This window comes from Pinus tabuliformis, chromosome 7, assembly GCF_031772625.1.
Source record: "Pinus tabuliformis cultivar Carrire ecotype Pingquan chromosome 7, CPIR1, whole genome shotgun sequence".
NCBI classification, from domain to species: Eukaryota; Viridiplantae; Streptophyta; class Pinopsida; order Pinales; family Pinaceae; genus Pinus; species Pinus tabuliformis.
In genome coordinates this window covers 424,146,216-424,165,647 of record NC_142293.1, presented here as the reverse complement: position 1 = coordinate 424,165,647, position 19,432 = coordinate 424,146,216, and the positions used below count along the sequence as shown (strand labels likewise).

At 39.1% G+C, this 19,432-nt stretch overlaps 1 pseudogene; it reads right to left on the bottom strand.

Moving 5' to 3' along the window:
• Positions 1 to 4,503: 4,503 nt before the first annotated feature.
• LOC149247764 (pyrophosphate-energized vacuolar membrane proton pump 1 pseudogene) lies at positions 4,504 to 5,190 on the bottom strand (annotated as a pseudogene).
• Between the last annotated feature and the right edge of the window lie 14,242 nt (positions 5,191 to 19,432).

Genomic DNA, 19,432 nt, shown 5'->3' with positions numbered 1-19,432 from the left:
AAGGGGTCAAACTACTCCTGAACTAAGCTAGGCTATCATTGCAGGTCAAAACGGGGTCAAAATAGACTACTACAAGTATGCTAGAGGATATTGTTACAAGATTCCTGTACTGCTACATGATGTCCTGAAATGATACAGGAAGTTGGCTGATAGGTTTTGGAGGGTAACGATGGTGAGATGAAGTGTTGGAAAGTTGTATGAAGGTTGTGGGAAATGTGGGGAAGGTGATCAACACCCTTAGCCAAACCCAATACTTCAACAAGGTTTGGTTTGGCCTAAGGTGGTTTCTCACGGTGACCGGAAAAACAGAGACCTAGAACATGGGCTGGCAAGCATAAAAAGAAGGTGGAGATGACCTCAATGGGGATGGTGAAAGGGCTCCTTGCCTGTAGATCCAACAACATTGCAATAACACATGCACCTATTTCTCTTTTCATTTGCAAATTATTACAAGTCAATGTGGAAAAGATTAATTAAATTTGGAAAATCTTATCTAACTAATGCTAAGAACTTGACCTATGAAATGAACTACCTTCTAAGCTACAACAATCATACGAATAAAAATAAAAAATGTAAATCTTTCCAAGAAACCATAAACAACTGTCTAACCAATGCTAAAACTTGATCTATGCAATTAACAGGAAACCACACTCTGTTTTTGGGTTGTGATATTGGGGTCCTCTAATCATGATCCCATGAGGAAGATGAGATAGGGGTCACTATCATAGGCTTTTTGATGGAATTTACTCTACGGAACTGCAATAACTAACTTACGCTCTAAGATAAAGGAAACGTGCATGAGCAACAACTTAATCTATATTCTAAGCTAAAAGAAACATGAATAGACTTTAGCAATTACTCAAAATTCTAGACTAATAATATAGATACAAGAGAGGAAATTATGCTACTAGGGTTGGGCCCTAACCCAAGAGCTTCAACCTCTGAGTCAACTTAGTACTGGATCAAAAAAAACTTCCCATTATCATTCAGAAAGTGTCAAATGCATCATCAAAATAATAGTGGAATGTGATTCAGCTCAATGGCCTCTTGGCTACAATAAAACTTTGAATCCTAATGAGTCCCTTAGCTTGTTTACTTATAAAAGAGTGGAGCTACCAACAACTCCCTAGAAAATATCGATATTTGGCTCCGTAACTCAAGAATAGGTGAATCTAACTCTTCTTTGACTTGCACTGGCTTGACTGTCAATGAACTTGGCCTGCTTAGCTGCCATTGACACCAAGTTGATGAGATAGAGTGGAGGATATTCAACTAATTGGAGTTAAGGAGATGGACCACCTCCTCAAATCTCTCTTTCTTGTCTACTATGAATTCCCACACTCAAATCAAATCAAAATTGCTCCAATTTCTAAATTTAACACACATTAGGCCACAAGACATAACAACACATCTTTAACTCTTACACTAAGCATAATATAACGAAAATTGTAGATAAATGTGAGAAAAAATATAATTTAATAAGCTGGAGGATGGCATTGTGACCCATATAATATACCTATTGATGAGCCTCATCAAATAGTGTAGGTGTGAGCAATGCAACCCAGGTTTGTAAAAATTAACTGAGTTGATGTGTGATGGGTTTTCTCCATCTAGTGGCCTAACCAATTTTCTCTTATTATTTAGGAATTTCATCATGATTGACTGACGGGAATGTGAGAACCAGGAAAATGATATCCAAGCCCTCGCTCATCCCCTGATCCTTTAGGCTCAAAGAGACTTTGGTTTGCTTAAATTCTTCAAAACTCAGAGCATGAAGAGCTAGATAGGGTTACTGGTGAGCTCCAGTATTGTAGCAATAATGCTACAACTCCTGGGGCTTCCTATCTCTAATTTTATCAACCCGGTGGTTCGTACAAACTTGGAAGCGACGGTGATGTATGCACAAGTACTAGCTCTTGTCGCAGCTGTCACTTGGTCAGCTGGCACAAGTCCGCTAGGGCTCAAGCCAACTTCTATATGCTCTCAGAAGAAGCTTTATGAGTGATGGACGAAAGCTATCTCGAAGGAAGTTAACCTATTTTGCAAAAAGGAAACTGAAAGCCAACAAAGCATGGAAACCCTAGTAAACCCTAATCTGACTAGTCTAACCTCTATGATGCAACAGTGAGAGTGAAAATGTCTAAAGATGATGCCATTACTTCTAGTGAGTTGAAATGCATGAATCTAAGCTACTTGCATCTGAAAAGACATGTTTTTGTATTTTTTCTTAAGTGGATGGTGTGATTGTGATTTTGTTCTTATTAGGGTTTGGTTGTGCAGAGGTGGTGCATAGGGAAGGAAAGCTTGGGAAAGGTCAGGGAGGCTAGGAGAGGTCCCAAGGGATCCTTAGCATAAGTCCACAGAGGTTCCTCACGTTCAGATGCTCAGCAACCGAGTGTGTGGGCTCCTACAGGATGTCTGCAGGGGATCCTACAGGAAACTCAGGAATTTCTACAGGAAGGTCTGTGGTTGGAGTTTTGGGTGATGGAGGAGTGGAGGAAGTGTATGGGCGAATAGGTAAGATGGAAATGAGGTGGTAATGGCTCAGCAACAGTGAGGTGAGGAGATGAGGGTGAGTGTAGAGGTAGATTTGTTTTAGAGGAAATAGAGGGAGTGGAAGTCAAAAAACAGGGGATATGAGCAGTGGGGTAGTTGAGGAACAAAGGGCTTCGTTGGAGGATGGATAGTTGGTCTGGGCACGGTTCGGGAAGGTAGGAGAACGATGGAGTAGCGTTGCACAGTGTAAATGAGACAAATCATCCAAGTCCTGCAAATAAAAGTCATTAACTTATGCCAACAGCTTATTAAACCAATGAACAGCAATGTATTCGTGAAGGAAACTGATATATGGTACTGAAGCAATGAAGCATTCCAAGAAATTGACACTCATGGACACTTCTATCAATCACCAAGACTGCGTTCAAGAGAGCATTAACATGTAAGCAAACGTTTTTGAATGCGCAGCACAGTCTGCGATCCCTGCCTTTAGAAAGAGGTGGATCATGAGCATACAGTCAGCCTGTTCTTTTTTTAACTGTTATTCACTCTAATCTACTTAGCCTACTTCCAAACAACTACAACAATTCTAACTGATAAAACCAATCTGTTTAACTTCTACAGGAAATCCAAATCAGCAACTGTTTAACCACTACAGGAAATCTAAATCAGCAGCTATACTCGAATGCATGTAAAGGAAAATGGAAACGAAATGCTAAAGGAACAATATTGATACAAAGGAAGGAGGCCTGAGCTCTCAGGTTGGGCCCAACCCCGAGAGCTTTAGGCTCCTTTAAAAACTCAGAATTTGATCCAAAACTGCTTGCTTTTATTCATAATCAAAAGTCTAATGTCATGCCAAAACTGGCTTACAAAGAGCAAAAACCAAATTGACTAACTAGCTGCTACGAAATGACTAACCACTAGCTACAAAAATGACTACCAACTAGCTAACCAAATTGAGGCCCCAAGCCTTCTTATTTATACAATTTGAGGACCCAACAATCCTCCTAAAAGTTAGGGACTTGGCTGCCCAAGACTTGTAGTTAACAGCAGTCCTACTTGACTTGCTTGGCTGCCCTTGTGCTCATTGATTTGGTGGCCTTTGAACTCCGAGCTGATGGTGGAGAATTCGAGGTAAGGGCCCATAAATGAGGGGGACACCTTCCTACAAATCCTCTAGCTTGTTCTCCCACGAATTTGGCTGCAAGTGCTCATTAAGACCTTCAATTTTGTCTCCAAGTTGACCAAAAAGGCTACACAAAGCACCCATTAGACTTGTTGGCATAATGACTAACCAAATTCACTCTATTAACATAAAAATAATCAAAAACATGCAATAAACAAATGAGAATGGTGGACTAAGCCACATTAGGAGGTTGAATGAGCCCAAACAATTGTACATTTTTGGGGCTCATCATCACCCCCCTACTGAAAGTGTTGCTCATCCTCTGAGCAACCAAATCTCTCCCCTTGTCCTTGATGGCCCTGGTGACTTCCTTGGCTAGCATCTCTGCCGATTTCTCCTTTGGCTTCCCGCTTTTCAAACTTTCCTGTAGAAACTGTTCGCTGGCTTCCTGTAGAAACAGTCTGCTAGCTTCCTATAGAAACAGTCTGCTAGCTTCCTGTAGAAACAGTCTGCTAACTTCCTGTAGACCCAATTTCACTGATTTTACTTGCTTGGCTGGGGGTGCCTTCTCCTTGAACTGCGCTACCTGAAAGCTGACGAATCCAACACAAATGGCAAGTCTAATGTATTATAAAAGCACACACGCACAATGAACTGCCCGAGAATAGATATTGCATGCCGAAGCTGGATGGGAAAAAGTGTTTCCAGGCCTTTAAATCACTGTTTTTCCATTGGTTAACCTTGATTCACGTTTCTGTTCCTGACATGACAATACTTTCCGAATGCGGTAGCTTTCTTTTCTTCATAAAATGCTTATTGCAATAACAAATATGGGAATAATAACAGATTTGTATCCCAAAGCCAACCCAAATATAACATTAGTTGCTGCTTCCAGTCCTGCATGAATCGGCAACATCTTGGACAGGGCTGTAAGCATTACTAGTGCAGTATTCAGTGACAAAACCAATAACAAGGCCAGACCACAAACCAATAGCACCACAGAAGAAAAGCTCCCAGTTCTTTACAACCTTATGGGCACCAAAATTGAAGATAGTGAAGGATGAAGGCAATGCAACTAGGCTTACAGTAGCAATGCCAATAGTCATCACTACTGTGGAGATAATAAGTTGCTTTTTCAATGCAGGCTCAATTTCCTTCACAGCCTTGATCTCAAATATGTTAGTTGCAAACAGAGTTGTGATTAAGCAAGCAATGATACCCATTGAACTAATAAGCAAGGGATAACACATGGCAGTAAGATCATGAGAGTTTACAAATGATGATATGGATGCAACAACCAGAGCTGCACAGGAAGATTCAGCATAGGACCCAAATAGATTTGATCCCATACCAGTGATATCTCCAACATTGTCACCAACATTATCAGCAATAACAGCTGGGTTGCGTGGATCGTCTTCAGGAATGTTCCTCTCAACCTTGCCAACAAGATCAACACCTACATCTGCTGCTTTGGTGTAAATACCACCACCTACGCTGCCAAACAGAGCCATGGAAGAACCGCCAAGACCATATTTGAAGACGTTGAAATAAGTTTTGCTAACCATTTCATATATTTTTCTTCAAGATGTTCTGCTAATTTTCGTTTATCTCCATCTTGAGACAAGACAAACAATAGTTCCATAGCATGAGCTCGCATTTCAGAGTATGTAACTTTGCAAAAAGGGAAGCAATACCTGAATTTGAATACACTTCGAGTGAATCATGTTGCAAGTGCAAGTTGACTAACGGTCTTTGAACTTAAGCCGAGCGCTCAGTGATGTCTGCGTGATTTTTGGAGTGAGGTGGCACATACGTGTGCTGGCTTATGCGACTGTTGTCTCCACTGTAGTGTTTAACTATTTGTTTTCTGCCGTTAATCTCATCCATCAAGCATGCTGAAGTTTAACTGTCCATCACTACCTATTTTCAATTTTCTTCCTGAGATGGCTGAGCGCACGTGTCTCATTCACCCACCAAGTGCTGTTGAACTGGATGAGGGTGGCCAGTTAGCTGGCCACCAATTTGTCTAAATCAAACCATCTCATTGTTCACGCAGTTCTCGAATTACATTCATGAAACAGAGGAATTAGTTTAGTCACGTACCTGCAAGTCGACTGGCTGCTGTGAAGCTTTTTGCTGCATGCATGTGTTGATCTTCATTTGCTGCATGTATGGTGGCTTCATTGATGATTTATGGCTGTTTTTTCTTGTGCAGGTGTCCTCTGGAAGGATCAAAGCTGCAGGAGTTCATTTCCACGTTCAACTCTGCCCGTTCAAGCTGCTGCTACATGGTCACAAAACCAGAACTTCTTTTTTCCATTTCTTCCAAACGGTAGATCGGTTTGATCTGAAACTCGGTGAGCATGTTCCTACCATCCTTATGCATCTCCCATAGCAAATTCGTGATCAATGGATGCACGGATTTCGAGAAAAATGGAAAATGGCTGAAGATTTCAGAGCTTTATTTCTCGAAAACCGTGCATCGGAATCCGCTGAAACTGCTTGGGTAGGTTACCATCACTCTCATGCATATCCCCATGAAACAGGTTTCGAAACGGATGCACGATTATGGAGAAAATGCAAAAATGGCTGATGGTGATGGAGGCTGATTTCTTGGAAACCGTGCACCGGAATTGCATGAAACTGCTCAGGCATGTTGTCATCAACCTTGTACAATTCCCCACAAAACTGTTTGTCAAATGGGTGCATGGTTTTCAAGTTATGGAAAAAACAAATTTCGTTCTATGGATTTTTGCTTCAAGGCACTTTGCAAATGGTTGCATGGTATGACAAAATGAATTTTGGCTGTGATGCAGGTATGGAGATGATGGAGGAGGAGTTGGAGAATTGCAGGAGGACTTCTGAACCTTTGAGGAAGCTACCATGCTTGCCAAACCACTTTTTGAAATGCATGCCTAGTTTCCCACAATTTCTACAGGAAGTTCCTGTAGAAGCACAATGAGAAGCACAAGGAGGTGGAAAAAATGATGGATGAAGGCAAGGGATGGACACACAAGTGCTTGTAGGCCTAATCAACAGATTCCCACCATTAGATTCACTTTTGAAATTGGATTTGGCTCGTCCAAAGGTTCTACAGGATGTTTCCTGTAGAAATACAGAGCTTCCTGTAGAAGGCACAAGAAATTCCTTTGACCTTGATTTGAGTGCTCCTCCTGTCATGAAACGTCCTTCTTGCAACCTGCAATGTCATTGATGCAACATGAAATTATTCAATGGAGATTAGCTTTATTTTTCTTTTTCTTTTTTCTCTTTTTTTTGAAAAAAAACAACTAGGGCGCCTCATGGAGGTTTTCACCCTAATTGCCTGCCTTGGGCGCCTCCAAGGGAGGTTTTCACCCAAAGATCTTATTCTCTTTTCTCTTTTTTTTCCAACCCATTGACCGCCTCATGGAGGTTTTCAATCAATGAGCCAATCTAAGGCGCCTCCAAGGAGGTTTTCACCTTAGATTTCTATTTTCCTCTTTTTTCATTTTTTCTTTTTCTTTTTTTCTCTTTTTTTTCTTTTTCTTTTTTCTACCCTACCCTACTTGAAAAAACAAAATCATTTTCAAGTATAAGAATACTTCCAATGGAGCCATGTGCACATCAAGATTAGAGACAAAATGATGTGAAGGCTCGGAATGCATGCTTTGACAACTATCCAAATTTCAGAGACAAAATGATCTGACTTTGAAAGTACAAAACATAGCTGAGGAAGAGAGTACTGCTGCAACTTAGAGACTGTCTGGAACCATGTCTCAATATATCTTTGATATCCTTGGTCCTTTTTCTGATCTGAATCATGTTTCATGTCACCTTCTAACATGACTTTCTCTTCTTCCTCTTTTTGTTGATCTTTCTCTTGACCACATGGAGGGTTTGATGGTAACCATGAGGAAGCTTTCTTGATCTCTGATTCTGATCTCTTCACTTGATCAAGTGCAGCCCATGGTTCTTTGATTTCCTCTTCTGAATCTTCTTTTTCCTTTGGTCCTTCAATGTTGTCAATATAATCTTTGTTTTGCAACACTCTTCCTGAGCTTTGGTGAACATCATTGAGCTCAAAAGGAGGCATTTGCACATGTTGTGCCTCAGCTTTGCATTTGGGTTGAGCTACTCCATTGTATGGCTTTGGAAATGGTACGGGTCGCTGAGTGGAGGTGTGAAATTGAGATGGAGATGGATGGCCTTGTGGTTGGGTAGGCATTTGGGGTTGCCTTGGTGGAGGAGGAGGCGATGGTTGTGGATGAGCAGGTGGTGGAGGAAAATGAGCGGGATGAGAGTTGTACTGGGGCCTCCACTCCTGATAAGGTGCATTCCACTGAGGTTGTGGCTGAGCATAAGAGTGAAATGAATGAGCAACTGGTTGGCCATAATATGGATCTGTGAAGGATGACCAAGGAGGAGGTGTAGACCAGGAAGGATGAGCAGGGGGACCCCAAGAAGGCATGAAAGTGGCTTGATAGGGGTCATAATAGGTCTCGGATGTCCCTTGCACTTCCTGCTGATAAGATATAGGTTCATGCAGCCTCCTTTGGTTTATGTAATGGAGTGATTCAGTGGTTCCTTTGGCTCTTTGATATGCAGCTTTGATTTTGGGCAAGGAAGGGCACTGATCTGTAGGATGGTATTCTTCACAGATGAAACACACTTCTAGGGAGTGCATTGGACATTCGTTCCTAGGATGCTTTCTAGTGCACCTAGGACAAAAGATGACCAAAGCCCTCTTGGCTTCCTCTTGCTTCTTTTGGATCCGCAAGGTATCCAGTTGCATGGCAAGAAACTGCCTCATATCACTCTTGAAATCTTTGATCTGATTTTCAAATTCATCTTTGGACAAGATGTTGCTCCCAACATTTTTGCTTGTAGCCATTCGCTCAGAGGAATGGTTTCTTCTTCTTCTCCCCTAGAGGTTCTTCAAATATGTCTTGATGTCCACCCAGGGGTTCTTCAATCACAGCCATCGAAGAAGAGAGAATCTTGGCTGTGTGAAGCAGTGGGGGTGTTGTGCAATCATTTTTCTAACTTATCTCTACTCCTACAAGGCATGAAATGAAATCTTTTTGGTTGATTTTTTTTCTTTTTTCTACTTCTACTTGCAAAATTGAAATAGGTTAAACTGCAACTAACTATCTTGCGAAAATGAAAATGCGGAATTGAAATGAAAGCAGGAAAGGACTAATCTATTTTGCTCAAATGAAATTGCAGGAATGAAATGCTAGTCTACGCTTGCGGAATTGAAATGCTAATCTACGCTTGCAGAAATGAAATTGCGGAATTGAAATGCTAATCTATGAAAGCAAGAAATGCTAATCTATGCTACTTTTGCAGAATGGAAATGAAGTAAACTACTGAGCAGAAGGTAAGAGTAAGAAAATGGAAGAAAAGCCACAATTACTAATACTCTGACGCTTCCCCGGCAACGGCGCCAAAAAGATGGTGAGCTCCAGTATTGTAGCAATAATGCTACAACTCCTGGGGCTTCCTATCTCTAATTTTATCAACCCGGTAGTTCGTACAAACTTGGAAGCGACGGTGCTGTATGCACAAGTACTAGCTCTTGTTGCAGTTGTCACTTGGTCAGCTGGCACAAGTCCGCTAGGGCTCAAGCCAACTTCTATATGCTCTCAGAAGAAGCTTTATGAGTGATGGACGAAAGCTATCTCGAAGGAAGTTAACCTATTTTGCAAAAAGGAAACTGAAATCCAACAAAGCATGGAAACCCTAGTAAACCCTAATCTGACTAGTCTAACCTCTATGATGCAACAGTGAGAGTGCAAATGTCTAAAGATGATGCCATTACTTCTAGTGAGTTGAAATGCATGAATCTAAGCTACTTGCATCTGAAAAGACATGTTTTTGTATTTTTTCTTAAGTGGATGGGGTGATTGTGATTTTGTTCTTATTAGGGTTTGGTTGTGCAGAGGTGGTGCATAGGGAAGGAAAGCTTGGGAAAGGTCAGGGAGGCTAGGAGAGGTCCCAAGGGATCCTTAGCATCAGTCCATAGAGGTTCCTCACGTTCAGATGCTCAGCAACCGAGTGTGTGGGCTCCTATAGGATGTCTGCAGGGGATCCTACAGGAAACTCAGGAATTTCTATAGGAAGGTCTGTGGTTGGAGTTTTGGGTGATGGAGGAGTGGAGGAAGTGTATGGGTGAATAGGTAAGATGGAAATGAGGTGGTAATGGCTCAACAACAGTGAGGTGAGGAGATGAGGGTGAGTGTAGAGGCAGATTTGTTTTAGAGGAAATAGAGGGAATGGAAGGCAAAAAACAGGGGATATGAGCAGTGGGGCAGTTGAGGAACAAAGGGCTTCGTTGGAGGATGGATAGTTGGTCTGGGCACGGTTCGGGAAGGTAGGAGAATGATGGAGTAGCATTGCATGGTGTAAATGAGACAAATCATCCAAGTCCTGCAAGTAAAAGTCATTAACTTATGCCAACAGCTTATTAAACCAATGAACAACAATGTATTCGTGAAGGAAACTGATATATGGTACTGAATCAATGAAGCATTCCAAGAAATTGACACTCATGGACACTTCTATCAATCACCAAGACTGCGTTCAAGAGAGCATTAACGTGTAAGCAAACGTTTTTGAATGGGCAGCACAGTCTGCGATCCCTGCCTCTAGAAAGAGGTGGATCATGAGCATACAGTCAGCCTGTTCTTTTTTTAACTGTTATTCACTCTAATCTACTCAACCTACTTCCAAACAACTACAACAATTCTAACTGATAAAACCAATCTATTTAACTTCTATAGGAAATCCAAATCAGCAACTGTTTAACCACTACAGGAAATCTAAATCAGCAGCTATACTCGAATGCATGTAAAGGAAAATGGAAACGAAATGCTAAAGGAACAATATTGATACAAAGGAAGGAGGCTTGAGCTCTCAGGTTGGGCCCAACCCCGAGAGCTTTAGGCTCCTTTAAAAACTCAGAATTTGATCCAAAACGGCTTGCTTTTATTCATAATCAAAAGTCTAATGTCATGCCAAAACTGGCTTACAAAGAGCAAAAACCAAATTGACTAACTAGCTGCTACGAAATGACTAACCACTAGCTACAAAAATGACTACCAACTAGCTAACCAAATTGAGGCCCCAAGCCTTCTTATTTATACAATTTGAGGACCCAACAGTCCTCCTAAAAGTTAGGGACTTGGCTGCCCAAGACTTGTAGTTAACAACAGTCCTACTTGACTTGCTTGGCTGCCCTTGTGCTCATTGATTTGGTGGCCTTTGAACTCCGAGCTGATGGTGGAGAATTCGAGGTAAGGGCCCATAAATGAGGGGGACACCTTCCTACAAATCCTCTAGCTTGTTCTCCCACGAATTTGGCTGCCAAGTGCTCATTAAGACCTTCAATTTTGTCTCCAAGTTGACCAAAAGGCTACACAAAGCACCCATTAGACTTGTTGGCATAATGACTAACCAAATTCACTCTATTAACATAAAAATAATCAAAAACATGCAATAAACAAATGAGAATGGTGGACTAAGCCAAATTAGGAGGTTGAATGAGCCCAAACAATTGTACATTTTTGGGGCTCATCAGTTACTACAATGTTTGGTGGAGATGTGGGATTTCCAAAACCAACATTTCATAATGAAGGGGGGAATAAGATTTCTCCTGATTATTTCTCCACTCAGAAAGCATGGTGTTAGATTTAAAATAGTCACATTCACGGTAATGACAATGTGTCGTAACCTATTATACACCAAAGCTTTTGTTTCATCCGGTCTATCCCAATAGAATTGTACGAGCACGCACTTTTAGAAATAGTAGTTACATGTTATGTATAAACATCCTAGGCTACTAATGCATAATGATTTAATGTTCCATTCAAGTCAAGGGGTGTTGGGTTTGTATCAAATAGTTAGTCCTAGAAAAGTCAAAAGTCAAGGGGTGTTGAGTTTGTATCAAATAGTTAGTCTTGTTTGCATAAATTTATATTTAGTAAGTTTGGTATTTATATTATTGTAATGAAAAGTATGAATATATTGCCAGCACAATTTTATATTTCGTAAGCTTGTTATTTATATTATTGTAATGAAAAGTATGAAGATATTGCTGGCACTTCAAAGGATGTATGTGATTGAATCAATAGAATAATTGACTAGTTTGAGTCTGCATTAATTTGTAATTTTGTGGTGGTTGGCCTGATGTGTTAGTTATAATAAATTTTATGGTTTATTTTTTAATTAGCATAATTATATTTAAAATGATAATATATGGTTTAGTGAGAATATTTTTATTTTTAATTGATAGTATTAATTTATATTGTTAACTATTTTTAATTTGTAAGTATGAGTTTATGTTAATTGGGGTTTATGTGTATGGAAATATTATTAAATTTGTGAATTAAAGTAGAAATTATTTTTGAAAGTTTTAAAAAGACATTGTTGTAAAGTGAACTAGTCAAAATGTTGAATTTTTAAATGAGTCTGAGGTCGGATTTTGGGACTATTGATTAGCTAGAATTTGGCGTAGCATTGAATGAGTAAGAAGGTATTTGTTCATGAGCATTGCATGGAAAGCTCTTATGATGTTATGCATCAAAGAACACATAGTATCATGATGGTTGCATTGAGTTAATTAATGATATCTTTAGAGTTGACTAGCTTGATGATGATAGATTGTTTTGGCAAAGAGTTTGACTTGATATTGGACAGTGTCTATCTTGGTTGATGAGCAAAGAGTTTGAGTCGGTTAGTGTTTATGAGATTTGGTTTAGTATATCAGTGATTTGGTTGCATAGGGATGACTGGTACCTTGGAATTCAGTGATCATATCTATTTGACAATGTTTGGTTTCAGAAAGGTTATTGATATTCAGTGTTTGAGCACATTGTTGGTTATGGGTCGAATTTGAAAATCGGTTGAAACGTGGCTTGCAGGTTTTGAAGTGTGTTTGAGTCAGGTTGGTCTATATCTTGGGAGGAGGCCCCCAAGATCTGAAAAATTACAATGGAAGAAAGAAAATGAGAGAACACACAGTAAATAAAACTACAGAGATTTTTTTTATTAAAATGGAGAATAACTGTAAAAGCTACATTGTGGTGGACAATCTGTCCTTTTACAAAATACGACTTGTTACTTTAGCTTTTTTTAGTTACAATACCACGCGTAAATTCCATGGGTGAATGAATACCATCGGTGGATGTCACAATACCATAGGAAAATACCATGGGTGAATGAATACCATAGGTAGATGCCACATACAATACCATGGGTGGATAAATACCATGAGTAAATTCCATGGGTGAATGAATAACATGGGTGGATGAATACCATGGGTTGATGCCATTTTATATTCGGATCATTCCTCCCTCCTTATGAAGCAATAGTCCCCATTGCGTGAAGTTCCCTCCTGCTAAGCCTTTGTTGAATAGGAAGAGCCACTGAAGAGAAGGGTTTTATGTGGTTAACACATAACCATGATGAACGAAGATCCAAGGATAGAGATACCGTGTAATTCTTGTAACCAACTGTGATACTGATAATGTGTAGCCTAGAAAATGGACATTGACAAAGTGCGGATTTGTGGATGACCCATAACTATATGAATGAAGATCTGAGGATAGAGATACCATGTAATGGTTGTGACCAATTATGATACTAATAGTGTGCGGCCCAGCAAATGGACTTTGATGAGAAGGATTTTGTGCAGTTGACCCATAACCATGATGTTGATTTTTGATGAAGTAGCAGGTGCCTACATAGCCTGGGGTGGGGGGGCACGTCTCTAAAGGGAACCCGCTTCGAATGCTGCTCCAAATTTAAAACGGACATAACTTGGTCAATATAACTCAAAATATTTATTATAACCTATTTTTGGAAACATAATGACCATTTTGCATGTTCTGATGTGTTGGAAATCCTTATATGGACACTCTAGAGTCCCAGATTCATGCTGCAATTGTTCCGTCGTCGCAAAAGTTCTGAAAAATTAACTAATTTTAAATGAGCGATATTTCCCACATTCGATCTTCGATTCGGCCTATTTTTTTTTTTTGAAATTAGGTGATTTTTCAAGAGGAGCTCAAATCTTCAATCATTATTCTAAAATTCTACACAAAAATAGAAAAAAATGATAGGAGAGTCATCGTCCAATAGTTGCCGATAGAAAAAAATTCTGCAACATAACTGATTTTAAATCAGCGATATCTCCTTCATCCAGACTCCGAATCGGCCGTTTTCTTTTTTAATTTTGATATTTTTCCACAAGGAATCCAGATATTTTATTTAATTGTTGGAAAATTTTGCACCAAATGTTTTAGATATGATCTGCAAACTCACCGCCCAAAAAAATTCTGCGAAAAAAATGAAAAAAGAAAAATTCTTCCTGCTTGGCCCAAGAAAGTGCTTTGTGGAGGTCGCAGTATGTTCCTGAAGTTTGTTGAATATTGTTACAAAAAATTGAAACTGAGATATTCATTAAACCCTCATTCCCATGGAATCATAACCTACTTCGATACCACGGATCTGGATCTTGGGAGGAGGCCCCCAAGATCTGAAAATTTTTAATGCCAAAATGAAAATATGATAGAACACACAATAAATAAAACGATGAAGGAAATTTTTATTAAAACAAAGAATAACTATAAAAGCTACATTGTGGTGGACAATCTGTCCTTTTACAAAATGCGACTTATTACTTATAACATTTTTTACTTACAATACCATAGGTAAATTCCATGGGTGAATGAATACCATGGGTGGATGCCACTTACAATACCATGGATGGATGCCACTTACAATACCATGGATGGATGCCACTTACAATACCATGGGTAAATTCCATGGGTGGATGAATACCATGGGTTGATGCAATTTTCTATTTGGATCACAGGTGGATCCAATGTGAAATATTTTGAAATGTGGTCCACAGAGGTGTTGAAGGTTGGAGCATTCAGTGAGGGAGATTCCATCTAGTAGGAGCTCGTAATCTTGACCAGGGAGTAGTAGCTTCCTTCCAGTCAGAGATGGAGAATTTGTGGAGGTTGTAGCCTCTTGTAGGTAGGATCCTATGTACTTGTAAGAGTCTACACCAGTACAAGATGTAAACAGTTTTCTCCCAAATTGGGTTTCCACCTAAAAATCCTGATGTCCCTATTTGTTGACGTGTTGATTATGTGTTATGGTTTATATATTCTTATGTTGAATACTGCTCATGGTTACTGCATAATGTATAAGTAGTGAAATAATGATTGATTAAATTGATGAAAATAGGAAATTTTTATATATGCTATTTCTACTCATTAAAAGCATGCACCCACACAAGTTTCTTAAATATAATTCACGTATAAAAAGTTCAATGTGCAATTGAGGATTAATTGAAATGAAATACTAATTCACCCCCGTCTTAGTATTTCTAACAATTGATATCATAGCAAGTCTCTCTAGTAAAGCTTAATCACTTGAAAGTAGATTGGGGACCCAAGGAGGGAAGCACAAGAAGAAGGAAACTCAAAGGAAGAAGTTAGTTCAAGAAAAGTGTGACAGAGATAGCAATGTATCACATGTTATAGAAGTATCTACAACTATCGATAAGGGAAAACCAGTAGTAGAATAAGGCAAGTCAGAAACTATGGATAATAAAGGTATGCTCATACTTAATGATGATAATTATTAGGACTCGAAAGAAAATATGAATCCTAGGATAATATCTCTTAGATTTAATGTTTAGATTTTAGTCTATAATGGTTATATTAAAACTCCACCATCAGGTCAAGAATTGAAGAAGAATGGTGAGGATTTAAATGGAATCTTTTGTAACATACTTGATTCAGAATAATTAGAGAAAATTATGAACTATGAATCTATAAAGGAGGAATGGGATAGTTTGCAAGCCATCCATGGAGGAGAAGAAAAACTAGTAAAGAAGAAATTTTGTTCATTAGGTAAATTCAAAAGAAAAGAGGTTAGAGGAATTGTTTAATATTAGAAGAAGAGAGGTTAGAGTAAGTGTTTAATCTTAGAGGATGATGAATATGTAGCACACATTGCAAACTTTGGACTTGCCAGGCTAGTGAAGAATTCATCAATAGATTCTGAATCAAGTTCTCTCTTTGGAGGGAGTCATGGCTACATTGCTCTTGGTACTAAATCATGTCCATGCAATTTCTCTTTGATTGTGACACATTTATTGTTGTTATATATGAAATTTAGTTGTAGAGATCATCATATTCTATGAAATGTAGTTGCAGAGATCATCATAATGTCATCCTAATGTTTTGTATGTGCAGAATGTGGGTATGGAGTGAAGGCATTGACGAAGAAGGACGTGTAGAGATTCAACGTGGTGTTATTATAAATGGTAAGCGAAAAACCTCTAGTGATAGAAGAGGACGATCAGCAATTTGTACATCTAACTTCATGGGTTGCGAAGAAGGCTAAGGAAGGGAGAATGAATGAAATAATTGATAATGATTTGAGAAGGAGCGGTGATTATAATAACAACATGAAGGATGAAATATTGAAGATAATTGACATTGCCACATTTTGCAATCAATCAGCTCCCAATATTAGGCCATCCATGAATGTAGTTCTTGACATGTTTAATCGGCTACAGTCTGCCTCCTCCTCATTATTTCTCCCCTTAGAAAGCACGATGTTATATTTAAAGTAGTCACATTCATGGTAATGATAGTGTGTCATAACCTATTATAAACCAGCGCTTTTGTTTCATCCCATCTATCCCAACAAAACTGTACGAGCACACACTGTTAGAAATAGTAATTACATGTTATGTATAAATATCCAAGGCTAGTCATGCATAATGATTTAATATTCTAGTCAAGTCAAGGGTTGTTGAGTTTGTATGAAATAGTCAGTCCTAGAAAAGTCAAAAGTCAAGTCTTGTTTGCATAAATTTATATTTAGTAATTTTAATATTTATATTCCTGTAATGAAAAGTATGAAGATATTTGATCCAGGTGGATATCCAGACACCAGTGGCATGGAAAGAACTCAAAATTCAAAGTGGTGGAAAGGAAATTAACTTGACATCATATCGAAGTGCTCATCACCCTGATTCCAATGGTGTGCATGACACTCCAATCCATGTCCGAATGAAGGAGATAGAAGGAGTCAAAGTTGGGTTGACTTTTTTATGATTGGGCAGGATTAATGAAGGCACAATTTGGACTTTTTCTGGAGGATGGAATCCAGCCAACTTTGGCCAGATTCTAGGTGAAATTGTCCCTTGGTTAAAATGACTCCTTCGATAAAAATCCGAATTTTAAAAAATGTGCAGTTTGCTTTATTTAAACAAAAAAGATATTAAAAAAATAGGGTCGCGAGCCACCAACCTCGCCACCCTAATCCTATCTACACATATATATTAGTGGAGGGGCAGGTCACTACCCTCGGCCCCTCCCATGGAACCACCATTAACCAGCGTAGAGTTGGGTGGGCCGGCCCTTGGCGCCCAGACCCAACCCATTTAAACACAAAAAACATTACATTAAATGTGGGCCGGCCCATGGGGCGCGGACCCAACACCTAACCCCGATTACAATTCAAACAGCATGCCTTAATGAGAATACGATCCGGTTGTAAGTGGAGTGGGTGGGCCCAGCCCGATCCATTCTTTTAAAATAACATTATGTGTGTTAAAAAAAGGAGGAAGCGGGGTTTGACCACCCGACCTCCATAATAACCGGATCTTTAAACCAACACAGCACAACTGATTTATTGAGAAATCTGCCACCACATTTTTTATTTAAACACAATTCATCAATGCGCCCAGGCAGAGGAGGGAGCGCATGCAGTTTGAGGCAGATTTTTGCAGGAGCGCCGCATTTTCACTTTGTCAGATTTTGACAAATTTTATATGGTTTTAGCATTTCTCGATGCCACGAATGCAATGGCGTTGTCCTTTTCTTCATCAGAGTTATGCATATTTCGGCCATTTTTCAGTATGGAGGTATAAAACTCCTTTTTTGTAACTGATTCTTGTACTCTTCTTTCTCATTCCACTTAATGAATGAAGGCCTCCCCATTGATCGAGAAGGGGCCCGGAGACGTAGTCCAAGTCGGAGGAACTCCTTTATCAAGTCTTGTTGTCTTCTTTCATGCTTTATGTGTTTCTCCTCTTCTCTCATGTGCACATTAAATTTCTATGTTAAGCTATAATTTATACATGTAATTCTTTAACACATCTATAAGCAAAAGATTTTGGATCAAGTGCTATCAAAGTAGGTCTTTTTAGATGTGAATTGCAAGTTTGTATGCTAACAAGAAATAGGCTCTGAAGAGGTGAAGGGAAACTAAAGTATTTCGATCCTGAAGTGGGGCGTGCACATCAAAGGAGAAACATGGTAGATGAAGAGGCTCATCATGAAGAGGAGCTCAATTTCCACAAAACCTTGTATGCAATGGCAGAAAATGTAGGTCAGTTTCTTTCAAGACTAGAGTAAGCATAAGGGAAAAGGTATAAGAATAAGGTTCACTGCATGGAAATAGTGAAGAAGAACCCCCTCCTTCTCCTTCCACGAGTGAAATTTCTTCTTCCTCTCATCACCATCATCATAGAAATTCAAGGGATGCATCTAAGAAACCTTCCTTTAAATTAGATGTTAAATTTGATCTTCCCATGTTTAACGGTGAAAGTAATGTAGAAAATCTTAATAACTGGATTAGGAAAATTGAAATCTACTGCAGGTTTCAACAGATCGAAGAGGATGAGGCAAAGATTCAGTTGGCCTCTCTTCGACTAAGTAGCACCACTCTCGTTTGGTGGGAGAGAAAATTGCAAAGCACTAAGAGTGTGGGTAATCTTCTTTCCTCATGGCCTAGTTTCATTTCTACATTAAAGGAAAATTTTATCCCTTGGGTTATAAACAAAAATCCTTAATGGATTGGCAGTGCTTGAGGCAAGGCAGAGGTCAGGATGTTCAAAGCTTTACAGAGGAATTTAGAAAAAAGGCACTTAATTTGGGCATTGCACTTTACTCACCTGAAGTAGTAACTAAGTATATTGGATCATTACATAGTTACCTTAGACATTCATTATTATTGTTTGAACCAACTACTATTGACTCAGCGAATGTAAAGGCCATTCATCTTGAGAACAGGGTCAAAAATGAAAGAGATGATCATTTCAACAAACCACCTTTCAAACCTCCAAATGGAAAACCCAAAGTGAAAGAAAAATCAAAGGAGAAGAGGAAGACATGAACCAAGAAAGATGAAGGATAAAGACCTTATTGCACTCACTACAAAAATGAAGGTCATGACGATGATCATTGTTGGAAATTGAACCTAGGAAAGAGACCAAAGAAGTATGGAGGAAAAGGCAAGCAGAAGACAGTGGCAACTGTGCAGCAAGGCCTTGGATACGATTCAGGAGATGAAGCATTGATCACAGCAGTAGGAAAAAAAGGTACTCTTACACCTCATGTTAATTCTAAATCACATGAAGGCACTAGTTCAATAGATGAGTCTCCTCTTCCTAATGAACAAAAGAGAATTGAGCTATTTCATATTAGAGTTATCATAAATCATACAAAAGTGGAAACTCTATTTGATACCGGATCCCAAGCAAACTTAATTTCAAAGTCCTTGGTAAAGAAGTTATGCTTAGAAACCAAACCACATCCAAAACCTTACCCAGTTGGATGGATACATGATAAAGAAAAATTGAATGTAACTAAGCAGTGCAAGGTTAAATATGTGGTCGCTTCTAAGTTAGTGGATGAGTTAAAAATTGATGTGATACCATTGGATATATGTAGCATGGTGTTAGGGAGTCCATATCTATATGATAGAAAGGCAATCTTCTTTTGTCATGAAAAC